Genomic DNA, 13,839 nt, shown 5'->3' with positions numbered 1-13,839 from the left:
ATAAGGTAAATGGTGTTATTAGACCCTCCATAACTCCATAACAAGCAAACAATTTCTATAAATGGGTGTTGGTGTATCTTTGACTTCACCAGAACACACACATAGCTCCGTGGCATAACATAGCATAGCATGTAAACATCTAAACCCAATTTCTTCTTGAATCTTTCTCAAAATCTCAATATTTAATGTCCATGTGTAATTAAATCGTTGGTATTCGCTACCAATATGTATGTGTGTGCTACAAGTAGTTGTATATATTGTATATTATCAATAGAAGTTTAAGAATTCCATTTTTGCCTTCTTGTAAATGCTTTTAACTCTTTAAATCTCTCTCAAGTATATGTAAAATGAATTATAATTATTCGATTAATAATGCTGATAAAAATGCACAAATTGAGACACATTGAATTGATGTCAATTGTGTTGTGTGAAGAGAAATGAGCCCCTTTTATGTTGATCGTATATATTATTACAGGTGTTTTCTTGGTATTTTTTGTGATGCTATTTATTTAGATATTTTATTTGATTATAAGCACATTTATTTATTGATGTTAAGATTATTTCAGATGTACCTTATATATTATATATCTTGAGTTATTTATTGTATTTATTATTTCCTGGTTTTTGATAGCATACAGTGAATGGGTCACTTAAAGAAGTTTATGGTAGCATTTTTATTTTTGTGTCAAATATATTTTCATGGTAAATAAATCACCCTGTCAAAATAATAACTACTTAAATGGGCTAGTCCAGTTGAAATCCTTACACCCGCTATGGAAGACATAACCTTAATTTGTCACTCAGGGAGTGAGAATTTCAAACTGGGTTGCTTGAATTTGAAATCAACACCCCCTCTGTGGTAGTTTAAGATCATGTCTTCTATATGGGGTGTATGGATTTCAACTGGAATAGCCCAATGTGAAAAATACTGTATAGCAGGAAATTTTGCGGGTTTAATTTTCGTGGTTGAATCACAAATTTTTAACCCCGCGAAAATATTGATTACATATAGTATTTAAAGGAAGTGTCCGGCAATCACAACATTATGTCTTATATGTTAGAAAAATAATTATCAAGCACGAATCACATGGTTTTATGGCAAACTCATAGTAACCATAAAAACAGCAATCTATCAACACGCGATATTCAAAATTCCCATGCCGAAATTTTCTAGAGCAATGACGTCATTGTTATTTGCGCTCATTTGTCGTCAGGTTTCATTGAATTATTAGGACGTCATTGCTCTAGACAATTTTGGGGCGGGAATTTTGAATATCGCGTGTTGAGAGATGGCCGTTTTTTATTCGTTTTTATGGTTAATATGACTTTGTTTTAAATAAAACCATGTAATTCGTGTTTGATAATTATTATTTTTCTAACATATAAGACATAATGTTGTGATTGCTGGAGACTCCTTTTAATGTGAATACCGTAAGCGTTCGCTTAATTTCGCACATGGGCTCTTTTGCCTTGGGGAAAATTTCATGTACAAATAGAGAGCTCCCTCTAAAAATCTCAACAAGAATTAAGGGTATGTGCCCTTATTTACTGGTGGGATTTTTCTAGGAGGGCACTTTTAGTTTGTGTCTGAAATTCCAGTTATGTCAAGGGACCCATAGTTTATGGTATATTTGGAAATGTAAATTAAACACCCACTAAATTGTCCAAAATTTATAAAATCGCAAAAAATTAACCCAGCGAAATTATCCCATTATGACAAGGTCAAGAGGAATGTGTCTAAATGTTGACATTTTCAATTTTGATATTTGTTCATTATTCATTCACACTTAAAAATTGCTAATGTGTGGGCCAACAAGTGCCATTAAAATTGGACTTCCAGTTACAAAGGTTGAACGATTCTCCAAACTGAAACACAAAGTAAACCCTAATTTATCATCTGTTTTTATCAATAACTCAAACAATATTAGCGACAATAGACTCATTCCTGTTGATCTTGTCACTGTTTTATTGAGTACATTACATATATATGTGTCTCTAACAATTTGTAGCGTATAAGAGCAGTCTTGAATGTCGAAGACTCAAAATTATTTTAGTTCTGAAAATATTGTTTGTTATTTTCTTCCCTTGCAGAACAAGTCATAAATAATAAGATTATTTTAATGTTTTGTGTGCAAAAGTAGTAAACCTCAAGATTTTAAAGTATCTAGCTCCAACATGAGAATGAGATTGTACATGAAGGATGGTGTATATTTTCCACATTTATACAATTTCTTTTTTTATGCATTTAGATTTTTTTTGCCAATTTTATAACCATTATTGCAACTTTTCTACAATGTTACAAGAAAATAACCAGTTATCATTTGCATATTTATGCAACAGTTGTGGAAATATGTAATTTATAAGAAGGAATTTTGATTTATTTTGTAGCTGATACAAAGTAACATACTTGTGATGTTCTGTGGTGGACAGGGCAATTTTTTTCCACGTTGCAGGATATTTTGTCATCAAACACCTTGTCACACGTTATTTTCGGTGAAAAAGGACACAACATCTATCAAGTTTCACAGGCAAAGCAGTGGACCATATCATGCGTGATCAGACAAGGTGGATTGGTCTCATCAACCCTATAAATACATCTCCTCACAATAATAGAATGTTTTTGACCCATTCATGGTTTCACATAATGTTGGTTGTTTAATTTAGCTACATCTTTGTGCATTGTTTTGTAAAAAATTTTAAATTTGGAGAAAATCATTTTAATATGATTTTAAATTTGATGTATTTATTTAAGATGCTTATACTACATGTATCAAAATGATTGATACCAGTGTTTATAGATAAGAGTTCCACATCCAAATGCAACATAATATCCACTTGATATGAACACCTGGAAGTCATTTCATGTTGATCCTCTGCGTATGAAAGTAACATTCATTTACACCAGAATTCCTTCAAATGTTTTTGTAGATGTAACAGAAATGAGGTTCTGATTGGCTAATTGATTCATGAAATATTGGCACCTTGTTCATTGAATGAGTCACACAGCATCATGTGACCTGGTTTTTTTTTTCACACATAAAACATGGTGTGTTTCAACAAGTGTGATGGGACCTCGATGAGAGCTGGAGTGTGATGAGAGAACTTATGGTATACAGTATAAGTGGTTCACAAGATATATTGCTGATGCAATAGAAAAGGGCTCAAAATCTATCAATTTCATCACCCGTAGCGGCTTCTTTGAGCCCTTTTCCCTGCATGCATAGTGAGAGTGGACTTTTGCAATCAGCAGTATACCTTATGTAATTCTATCATTCATGAATTAGTAGAATAGCATAGCCTATGTTGTATAGGTGAACTACCTGCTGACTGGGTGGGTGATAATCATTCATGAATTTGTAGAATAGCATAGCCTATGTTGTATAGGTGAACTACCTACTGGCTGCTGGCTGGTAATAAGCTAAGGTGTGATGTAACATAATGTAGATTCAGATTTATCAGAGATTTTATTTATCAAATGTACACTATCGCACAAGTGATCTTCTTGTAAGCTTGACAGAAATTTAGGTTTGTCTTTTTATTTATTAGTGTGATAATTAGGTTTTGCAGGATCTGAATAGGTAACACTATGTTTACAAGTTGATGGCTCTAGAGGTACTGAGCTGACAATGTAGGTAGGGAAGACAAGAGATTGTATATAAGGGGTTCAGTTCTACATGCTGGCACCTGGCTACCTCGGGTTTATGAGCTATACACCCTGTATGGAAGACATGACCTTAATCTTCCACACAGGGAATGTGAATTGTAAATGGGGTTTACCTGACTGGTGACTTGTTTGAAATCTACACCCCATTGTGGAAGATTAAGGTATTGTCGATGTCTATCATAAAGGTGTGTGGATTTCAACTGGAATGTAAACCTAATATAACTTGGGATTCAAAACTACTATCGCATATCATTTTAATTAAAGGAGTATTTCGTGATCCTAGCATCCTCTTTTTGTGACATTTTTAGTAGATATCCACGAAAAAAACTTATTCCCAAAATTTCAGTTGATTCCGATTTTGCATTTGCGAGTTATGCATGATTATGTGTATTACACTACTCCATAGACAATGTGTTGTAATTTTGTTCTGGTAACAAAATTCTATTTTTGCGATATATTTGCTAAACGAATTAATCTGCAAGAAATTTTTTGTACATAAACATTATGTAGCCAAATGCTTACAGTGATAATAAAATCTCAAAGTGTGGGGATGAGGCTGTGGATCACGGAATGCCCTTTTAATATAATCAGTACATCAGTGCTCTTGCCAAACGATGATCCGGTTGATTAAAATAATAAACTGTATTTTGACTTGCATAGACATGTTGATTGGATGATACCTGTAACTGAGTAAGCCATCACACTATTGAATGAAATGATTTAATGTACTACTTGAGTAATCGTATTTGATTGAAACTGGCATTTGAAATACTGACAAGATGTAGGCTAAGCTTTGCATAATGGAAATTTATCTAAGCATGGGGTTTTCAAATAAACTTACAAACAGTTTAGTTGTAAATGCACTCAGCAAGAGAGCTACCAGATGCCAGAAATGTCAAATGGTAGAAGTAACAATTTGTATTAGGAGAATATAATATTGGGCTATTCCATTTAAACTACCCCTGTGGAAGATTTAGCTAAAGTGTTGCACAAAGGGACTATAAGTTTTGAAATACACCAGTTGTGGAAGTTGCAGGTAAAACCATAAATACAGGATGAGTTATCATATCAAAATGATTAACCTTGACCAATTACATTTCAAAAACATACTCCCTCTGTGGAAGACATGTCAAAAATCTGGAATAGCCCAATTTAAGATCTCCTTTGGAACAGCTGTCAGCTCAAAGAATTAATAGAATGTGTCAGGTAGTAAGCTCAGTTATTACACAATTATTCTGTATAACACCATTCAACCCCTCTTTGATTGTGTAAGTGATCAGTTTCCTTATGTAGACTGACAAACAGGACAAATCAGTTATCTGGTCGTGTGCCAAATCCATGATGTAATAATGAAGGATCATGCTACCAGTGTGATGCTTAAAAATGAATTAATAATTAATTTGTATTTTGTTTATAATGAGAGCATTTATGGTACAATTTGAAAAGATGCAACCCTTTATGCCGTTTAAAAAAAATCAATTTAGGGCTACATTTACTAAATGCATAATGGATTTATTCACCTATCCTACTCTGGGTTATTATATTCTACGTTCAGTTCGCAATAGATGATAGAGTTATCCAGTACATGCAGTTAGGCGCAGTTACTGACATGCGCTTTTGTGGATTTATACTAGTGTAAGTATTGCCACATGCTGCATAAAAAAGAAATCGCTTTCACCTATATATTTTTCAATCGTTTATGACATTTATTTGACCTAATTAAGATCCTTAGCACTCCCATTTAGTGCAATTTTTTATTGAATTGAATCACTTTGGGATTTGACTTTCATCTATTTTGAGTTTTGTTTTGAAAATAATAAATGTAATGGGTATATTGAAACCAACACTAAAGCACTCTACTTAAGCAAAATAAAAAAAGTAAAAACAATAAAATGCAGTGACAAAAATAATGAATAGAATAAAACAGTGCGGTTTCAAACCATATTTACTTTCAGTACAGCACTGAAGCCTTCATTTAAGTGCTATGGCTGTTAATAGCTCAAATATGGTAATTGCCCAGCAAACAAAACATTTTCAACATTATTCACAAAAGGTTAGAAACTTGCCAGAAAGCGTTTAGAGAAATGTCAGGTTATATAATAACCCAGGAGCACCAGGTGATGTTAGAGTTTAAAAATATGATTTTTTGCTATTTTTAGTTGATAGTATTTTTTGGATACCTTATTACCTCTAGAATGTCCCTGAAAGGAGACCATTAAAAAAATACACACAGCTCATGTTACAGGGGGGTCAAATTAGGGTTTGTACAGTAAAGTATAGGGAAATCAAAGCTGTTTTTGATTTTGACTGCATTTATTTATTATGCAGTTTACTATGACAAATTTGGTTTTAAAAGAAAGATATTCATGTAAATTAATAAAAAAAAAAATAAAAACTTAAAATTTGTGTATGGTTTTCATGTAATTAATCACATAAAATTGATTAGTCGAACACTGCCCTCGGAGGCGAAGTGCCGCCAATGAGCTATACGCACCCTGTCATCATGACATGCTGCATATAGCTATTATCACACGGTGGTGGGCAAATTTGCCAAATTATATGGCACTGGTTAAATTGCATGATTTGAATGTTCTAGTTGGAGTAGATCCACTTAAAAGAAGTTAAACTCAAAGTTATAAGATTCAAGCTGCCGTTGATAGACACGTCAAGCATGATAACATGATTATTACAACCTGACGGTGTGGTGTTTGTGACTGCTTGTATCAACTGTCATGACTAAGCTTAGGCTTGTTCCAGTGCCAGTGGTTCTGTCTTCTGAGACTGAAGGTATATGAATTCTTGGTAAGTTGCATTTTATCTATGAAGTTTTGACTTTCACTTTAGAAAGCATATCATGGTACATGAATGTAAATTCCACTTTACTATGAGCATATACCTGTACGGTACCGTACATGATATTTTAATGGTAATATAAATAATTTATGTGATATTGATATTTATTGTCATGATTGTTATTATCATGTATCAAATGACTGGTTTGATCAGTTGAGTTACTGGTACCATTCATGCATTAATACGTAATCAATTTTGCTTCAAGACAAGTTAGTTGCACAGGCAAATATTCAAGCTGACCAGTGTTAAATATTAAATTCGGGATTAAATTATTCTTTATCACTTAGGCCCTATCAGTCAATGTGTTTACGTTAGCGTCGGTCGACTCAGCAGGATCCATAAGTTTGGACGTAATGCTAAGTGTAAAAGGCCTGTATAAAAATCTGCAAAAAAGTGCAATATTGTCACAGAGATCTGCAGGAATATCTAGGTCTATGTCCCAAGTCTATTCTAGACTCTCTATTGTCTTTTTTCCCAATTGATGTATTTTATTGGGAATTTCGACTTGTATACATGACATGTGAAATGTGGTCATTTATGGGCATTTCCACGGTAACACGTGTTACACTTTAGCGCATCCACGTTTACTTTCCATCCTCTGGTTGTAATATAGTAAAATTTAATAATACAACAATGGTGCGAAAGCCGTAACCAACCAAAACAAAATCATAGCAACCGCATTGACCCTCTTTATTTCTGGCGGCAAAAAAGTTTATTGCTGAACAATAAACTCAATAAACGTTATTTAAACTTAAACACAATTTTGAAAATTTCAGACGTATATCACCAAGATTATCAAAAGCCGCTGCAAGGTCAAGGGAGTGAAAATATCACCAAGTTTATCAAAAGCCGCTGCAAAGTCAAGGGAGTCGCCATGCAGAAATATAGATTTGCAAGATAAGCGTAAGCAATTGTACTTTTTTTTTTTGCCAGTTCACATGAATTTCTAACAAGTTTTCTATTCCCTGTTTCTAACTTTATACTTTAATACAGAGATGTGATTTTCAGAAATTTTCCTGATTTCATGAAATTTTATTAAAAATTTATTGTTTTCAGGAAATTTTGCCCTGCACGATAGAAATTAGAATGAGACAGCTCATTTTTCAGGAAATTTCAAAGCATATCAGGAAATTTTGACCATGTACTGTATCACATCTCTGTATTTATTTTATTTTACAATTTTACAATAATTAATCCAAGTCATGATAAAAATGATATGTTGATAAAAATGATATTCATAAATTATGACCACATTTGCATGAATTGCCAATATCAGTTGCGTTTGTCTGCAACTCAACCCAATTCATCACATTTTCAAGTTTAATTAAGGAAAAAAAAAAACTTTATTGAGACACTGCATGATATTAATTATTTTCATATTTTGTTACAATTAATCTGATTATAAATAATAAACTGATAACCATTAATGTGTTACAATTAACATGATTATAACCTTATTTCCATTGATTTGTTACAATTAACATGATTATAACCTTATGACCATTCATTTGTTACAATTAACATGATTCTATTTATAACCATTCATTTGTTTTGAGTCCAAGGGAGCATGATTGTTCACTATTAAATATCACAACCTAACTGCATCAAACTCAAGGTAAGTAGAACTGTTAATTTCTTTTAAAAAGTCTGTTTACTTTTATGTAAAAATATTTCACTTGTTTTCATATTAAAAAGAAATATTTTATGAATTATAATTTGTTATTGCATGGGGCTTGCTACACAAATTAAGTTGGGTTTTTGACTACCTTGCTGCCATACCTTTAGCAGCATGCAATAGGCCTGGCATTTTCGGGTAATTTTGTGCCCGGGTACCTGGCGCATTTTTCGGGCGGGTAACCGGGTACCCGAAATTGCAAAAAAAAAAAAAAAAAAAAGTTTTAAAGTTATTTATTTTTTTGGTTTGGAGTGTCCCTGGACCTAAATGCTGGGATCATTCATGGTTGATTAAAAAAAAAAAATTGTAGGCCTACCTGGTATGTGTTTTGAACAAATTTGTACTCATTTCATAATGAATTCAAAATGCATTGAATTTGTATGCATTTTGAAATCATTAATATGACATGAGTACAAATTTATTCAAAACGCATAGGCCTACAATTTTTTATTTTTTTTAATCAATCTTGCATGATCCTAGCATTTACAAAAATGAACAGTCCACTTCTGATGAAAACACTTAGTTAAACACCTCGGTATTGTGCTGACAAACAGTTCAACTCTTGACTGCAAACATTTCAATGTCCTGTAATGAGATTGATTTCTGGTCTAGCAGTTCTTTGTGCAGCATTTGGATTGAATTTCATTAGTCATTTCTCTTAGCAAGCTTCCCAGAGGAGAATTTTCTATTGCAGGCTGACATTTATATTACCTTTTATGTCCCTGATATGCACAAAAATGCATCAATTGGATATTTTGCGCTAAAAGTTGTGACCTGATTAAAAGTTTGTTTTATAAATCATTGTAAAAGACGGGTGATTTTGTGGTATTCAGCTCTCTCTCTCTGTACTTCCTATCATTTTGTAGTTCTACACACTAAAAAGTATATAGATTGATGGATATCGTGCACTAGAGTTTATCACCAGATGTCTGCCGATGCTCCTATTTCACAACAACTTTGCGTGGTAATATCTGTACGCAGCACGCGCGTAGCATAGCAAAACACTGGCATCAGCAGACATCCAGGGATAAAGTCTGAACATATCAAAAGTTGATTTTTGGACAAATTCATTGTTTATGTTGTAGCAATTATTTTGAAGTTGAAGTACTTTTGCTCCTATAGGGCCTAAACCACTTTAGTTTCCTCAGTGGGAATTCACAGGGTGATTTTCCCACAGAAACATTTAAAAGTACTTTTGCTCCTATAGGGCCTAAACCACTTCAGTTTCCTCAGTGGGAATTCACACTAATATTATTATATTATTTGATTTGTAAATTATAAGATGTTTGTAGCAAAGACAAACCTATAATATTTCAGGTCATTTCATCATGGCAGTTGGCAATGGTAGGCTAATGTCTTGCATGATACAGTTGTGCACACATTGTTTTTCACTTGTCCATTTCACTGCCAAGATTAAATGAAATGGAGTATAACATGAGTAAAACTAGATTGTTTGTGTCTTTTCAGATCAATGAAATGGCTCTACGAATGAATGCATTGATGAACAGATTATATCGACTACTACTAGCAAGTGTCATTTTGGAAATAATAATTAAGTAATTCAAGATTAAGAACTTGCAGAATGTATGTTACATTAAGGAAAGGGATAATAGATAAGGTGACAGGTGACATCATGCGCACACATCATGGCAATTTCCACTGTTCTTTGCCCAGCATTATGCGTATGCATCATACTTTGATCAAGGTCCATTTCATATCTAGTACAAAAATGTAGGCATACAAGAAAGCCATTTTAAACATCAATATTATTCCAATTGCCCTGGTTGATATACACTGATGTCACCTCATCTATACATTTATGACCATTAATTGTTATTGGGCTGTTAAAATGTAGTAAAGCTAGTCTTAGAGATACTGTCCAATAGTTCTTACAAAACAATGGGACAGCATTGATTTAGTATATTTAGTAAGACCACACTAAGGCATTTAATTTTTCCAACTTGTCAAAGCGATATATGTAGTATACCATTTGATATGTTAAATACAAAATTATACATTGCTAAGGAGCAACTTAAAATGTGTGTTGAACAGCACTTTCACTTTTCAGTAAAGTTATTATGGTTCAACATAATTAAGCCATACTTTAAATAAGATTCTTAAACACTTGAGAACGTTCCTGCAATCTTATTGGTTCTTACCTGTGTGATATGACACGATATCACACGGGTCAGCGCGTGTGCATTGACGCGATACGCGTACTCGCTATTTGAACCAATCGGAGGCGCATAACAACAACGGGACTGATCGATTTTAAGCCCTAGGTAATTCCTTGCAAAATGTAGGATTTAATTTCATTAATATTTGTAATAGGGGCCTACTTGTAATGATATTTTTATTTGAATTGAAGTAGTTTAAGAATGAGAATAAAAGTATTGTTTTTAGCCGCTGTCGTGCATCTATCGTCTCATATAACATGGGCGACATCATTATTTTTGGCGTAAAACAACTCGGCTTCGCCTCGTTGTTTTACTTAAAATAATGATGTCGCCCGTGTTATATGAGACGATAGATGCACCCAGGGCTAAAAACAATACCCTTATTCTCTAATTCACACCTGTGGCTGAGATCAATCCTGTGGTCAGCAGACTCAAAGCAATAATAATTAATAAAAAACATGTTGACAATGCATATCGTGTAAGATTGCCAAGTAGAATGATAATGCAAGATTTTTCAATATATGTCAATCAAGTCGCAAAGACTCTCAATGTAATACACAGTGGCTGCCTGTGCTTGTGGCTCAAAGTGAAGCAGGTGCATATGGTGGGATCATTTTAGACTGAAAATAAGGGTAATGTGCAAGTCTGGGGTGCCCTGCAGTTTCACTCACCCTGAGCCTATAGGAGTTACGCCATTGTAATACGCTCATGTACAAATAACGCATCCATTGACACATATTTTATGCTATATATGGTGTTTTTGAAAATAAATGAAAAACGATTTGTTTAAACAAGATATAATTGTGATATTTGAATTTCTTGTGTGATTTCCTTTCATTTGATACCCATATTGACATACTTTCGATGAAATTCAGATTTGACCCCCCCTGGGGGGGTCCGTGTGAATATTTTTGGGGGTCTCCCGGTCGGTGCTTAAAATACTTGCCATGGACCATCCAAATTGATGGTGCAACTAAAAATAGCATTAAGAATTCAAAAAAAGTACTCTGTGCTCCCTGGTTATAAAGGGTAAAAAACGTTTTCATAAGATTCAAAAACAAATTTTGAAAGCTTACTGCAAAATATTCTAACATAGAAGGATTGTGTGGTATACCACAATTGGGGATGAGGCAAACACTTTTTCATTTATAACATTTAAACAGAATATATTTTAGGCCTAAAATTTCACCGCGATTATGAGAAAAATATGAGATTTCTTCTGATGTCAAAATCTCTGTTTTGAAAAAGAAAGTGGGGGCATGAGGCTGTCGATCAATTATCCATCTATTAAGTGTTGACAAAATATTTGGGAAATAAGGTTTGCAAAATTATTTTACAAGATTGTATGTGTTTTCATATATCGTTTTAAAAACGTTTTCATGACCTTTCTATAACCTGACATTTAATGTTATTAAAACGTTTTTACCAACACCAAAAATATAACACGTTTTAAAACGTTTTGTTTGCTGGTGATTTGATTGCTGCATATTACATGATCAATCTGTTGCTAAATAGTGTGCCCACAATTGTTCTCCTTAAAATAACTTTTCAAGTTTTACCATAAACACGCTCTGAATAATTGCTTTTGAAATGCATATTGTATTCATGATTCATATGTAGTAGATGCAGACAGCTGACGATAAGATTGGAAAATAACAAAAATAAAACAAACCAAAAAATTAATTGTTGTTGGTGTTTAATTTTCTATAAAGTTGTATTTGTGTATAACTCGCAGAACTGAAACCAGAAAGCCTGCACTCACTCGACCGCCAAAAGTGAACTTTTGTTGTTTCATATTATTTCAACAATTACACATGTTTTTGAAGCAGGAAGCAAGAAAAGTACTCTCACCCGGGAATTGAACCCTATTCGAGATATGCACCTTAACAACAGGCATGGTTACATGTGAGTGCATTATTTGCTTGATAGCAGGTTATCAAAGCTCAGTCGGACTGATATTTCAGATCTCTTTATTGTCGCCATAGTTCCACTGTATGAACACATGTTATACCCGGATTCTCCACCAAATATAACCGGGCTAAATGAGGTGTGTTGATGTTGGTCTGGGGAACTAACTCAGGTAGAGACTTGATGAATTTAAGATTAAAATACAAAGTTTTCCTTTTCTTGAATTCATGCAAAACAACATTATTTATTTATTTTTTATTTATTTATTACATATCGCAAAAATCACAGGCAATACCCAATAGTGCTTAAAGAGCACTAAATTAAAGGGAAGCCCTACATACAAAGCGAACAAAAAATAACCTGAAAAGCAAAATCAAGATAAAAAAAGACAAATTATTGGAGTGCTTTAAGGGATCTGAAATGAGCGTTTAGAGCGTTTCGACAGTATTTTTAAGGGACATGAGAGCACATCAGACATATCGAATTGCATTCTGAATACGAATAATGTCTTTCCGATATCAAATAATTTTCATTTTTTACAATTCACGATATAATACAAATTCTATGACAAATTATAAAAATTGATATTTTTCAAATTTTTGATATAAATACAGTCCTCGAAGTAAATTTTATAAATCTAATGATATATTCTTAAAGTGTTTGTAGCTGGGAGGAAAAGCCGACGATCAATTGAACATTTTGACCTTTCATATTGAAGATATGGATTTTTTTTCCCAAAAGACCTATTTTTTTTGGTGTTTTGGGAAAAAAATCCATATCTTCAATACGAAAGGTCAAAATTTTCAATTGATCGTCGGCATTTCATCACACCTACATACACGTTAAGTATAAATCATCAGATTTATAAAGTTTACTTCGAGTACTGTTAAATATCAAAAATATCAATTTTTAATGATTTGCCATAAAATGTATATTATATTGCGAATTTCAAAAAATCAAAATTATTTGATATCAGAAGGACATTCTTCGTATTCAGAATGCGATTCGATATGTCTGATGTGCTCTAATGTCCCACAATAAATACTGTCCAAACGTTCATACCCCTTCCCTTAACTGCAGCCTTGAAAGCGGACAAGGTGGGACAACAGACAACATTTTCCGGTAGCTCATTCCATAACATAGGACCAAGGTGGAAGAAACTTCTTTGACAAAGTATGAGGTGGCTGAAAGGTGGGTAGAGAGCTCGGGAATGATTACATCTTGAGTTGGAACGTGAATGAGGTGTGAATACATTAGGAGCAGATGAAAGGCCGGCAACAATTTTGAACACATGGCGCACCGTAAAGGAGTCGCGACAGACCTCAAGAGAGGGGAGATTAGTTTGGGAAAGGAGGCTGTCATGATCCAGGTCCCAAGATTGTAATATGACCCGGCAGGCAAACCTCTGAACAGATTCAAGGCGGTTGGTTTTGGTGAGTGGGTGCCAGGTTGAGCTGCTGTACTCATGAGCTGGACGGACCAGAGAAGTGTACAGGGTGTGACAAAGGTGTTGAGGAGGGAGATGGAAGTTCCTATGTAAATATGCCAATCTTCCGACGAGC

General features: G+C 33.7%; 1 long non-coding RNA gene across 1 annotated transcript; it reads left to right on the top strand.

Moving 5' to 3' along the window:
• Positions 1-6,168: 6,168 nt before the first annotated feature.
• On the top strand, positions 6,169-10,522 carry LOC140143580 (uncharacterized). Its single transcript, XR_011857773.1, has 3 exons — positions 6,169-6,466; positions 7,294-7,420; positions 9,660-10,522. It is a non-coding gene; the product is annotated as an uncharacterized lncRNA (long non-coding RNA).
• Positions 10,523-13,839: the final 3,317 nt, after the last annotated feature.

The sequence above is a fragment of the Amphiura filiformis genome, unplaced genomic scaffold (genome assembly GCF_039555335.1).
Source record: "Amphiura filiformis unplaced genomic scaffold, Afil_fr2py scaffold_23, whole genome shotgun sequence".
NCBI lineage: Eukaryota > Metazoa > Echinodermata > Ophiuroidea > Amphilepidida > Amphiuridae > Amphiura > Amphiura filiformis.
This window is presented reverse-complemented; position numbering and strand designations above follow the sequence as displayed.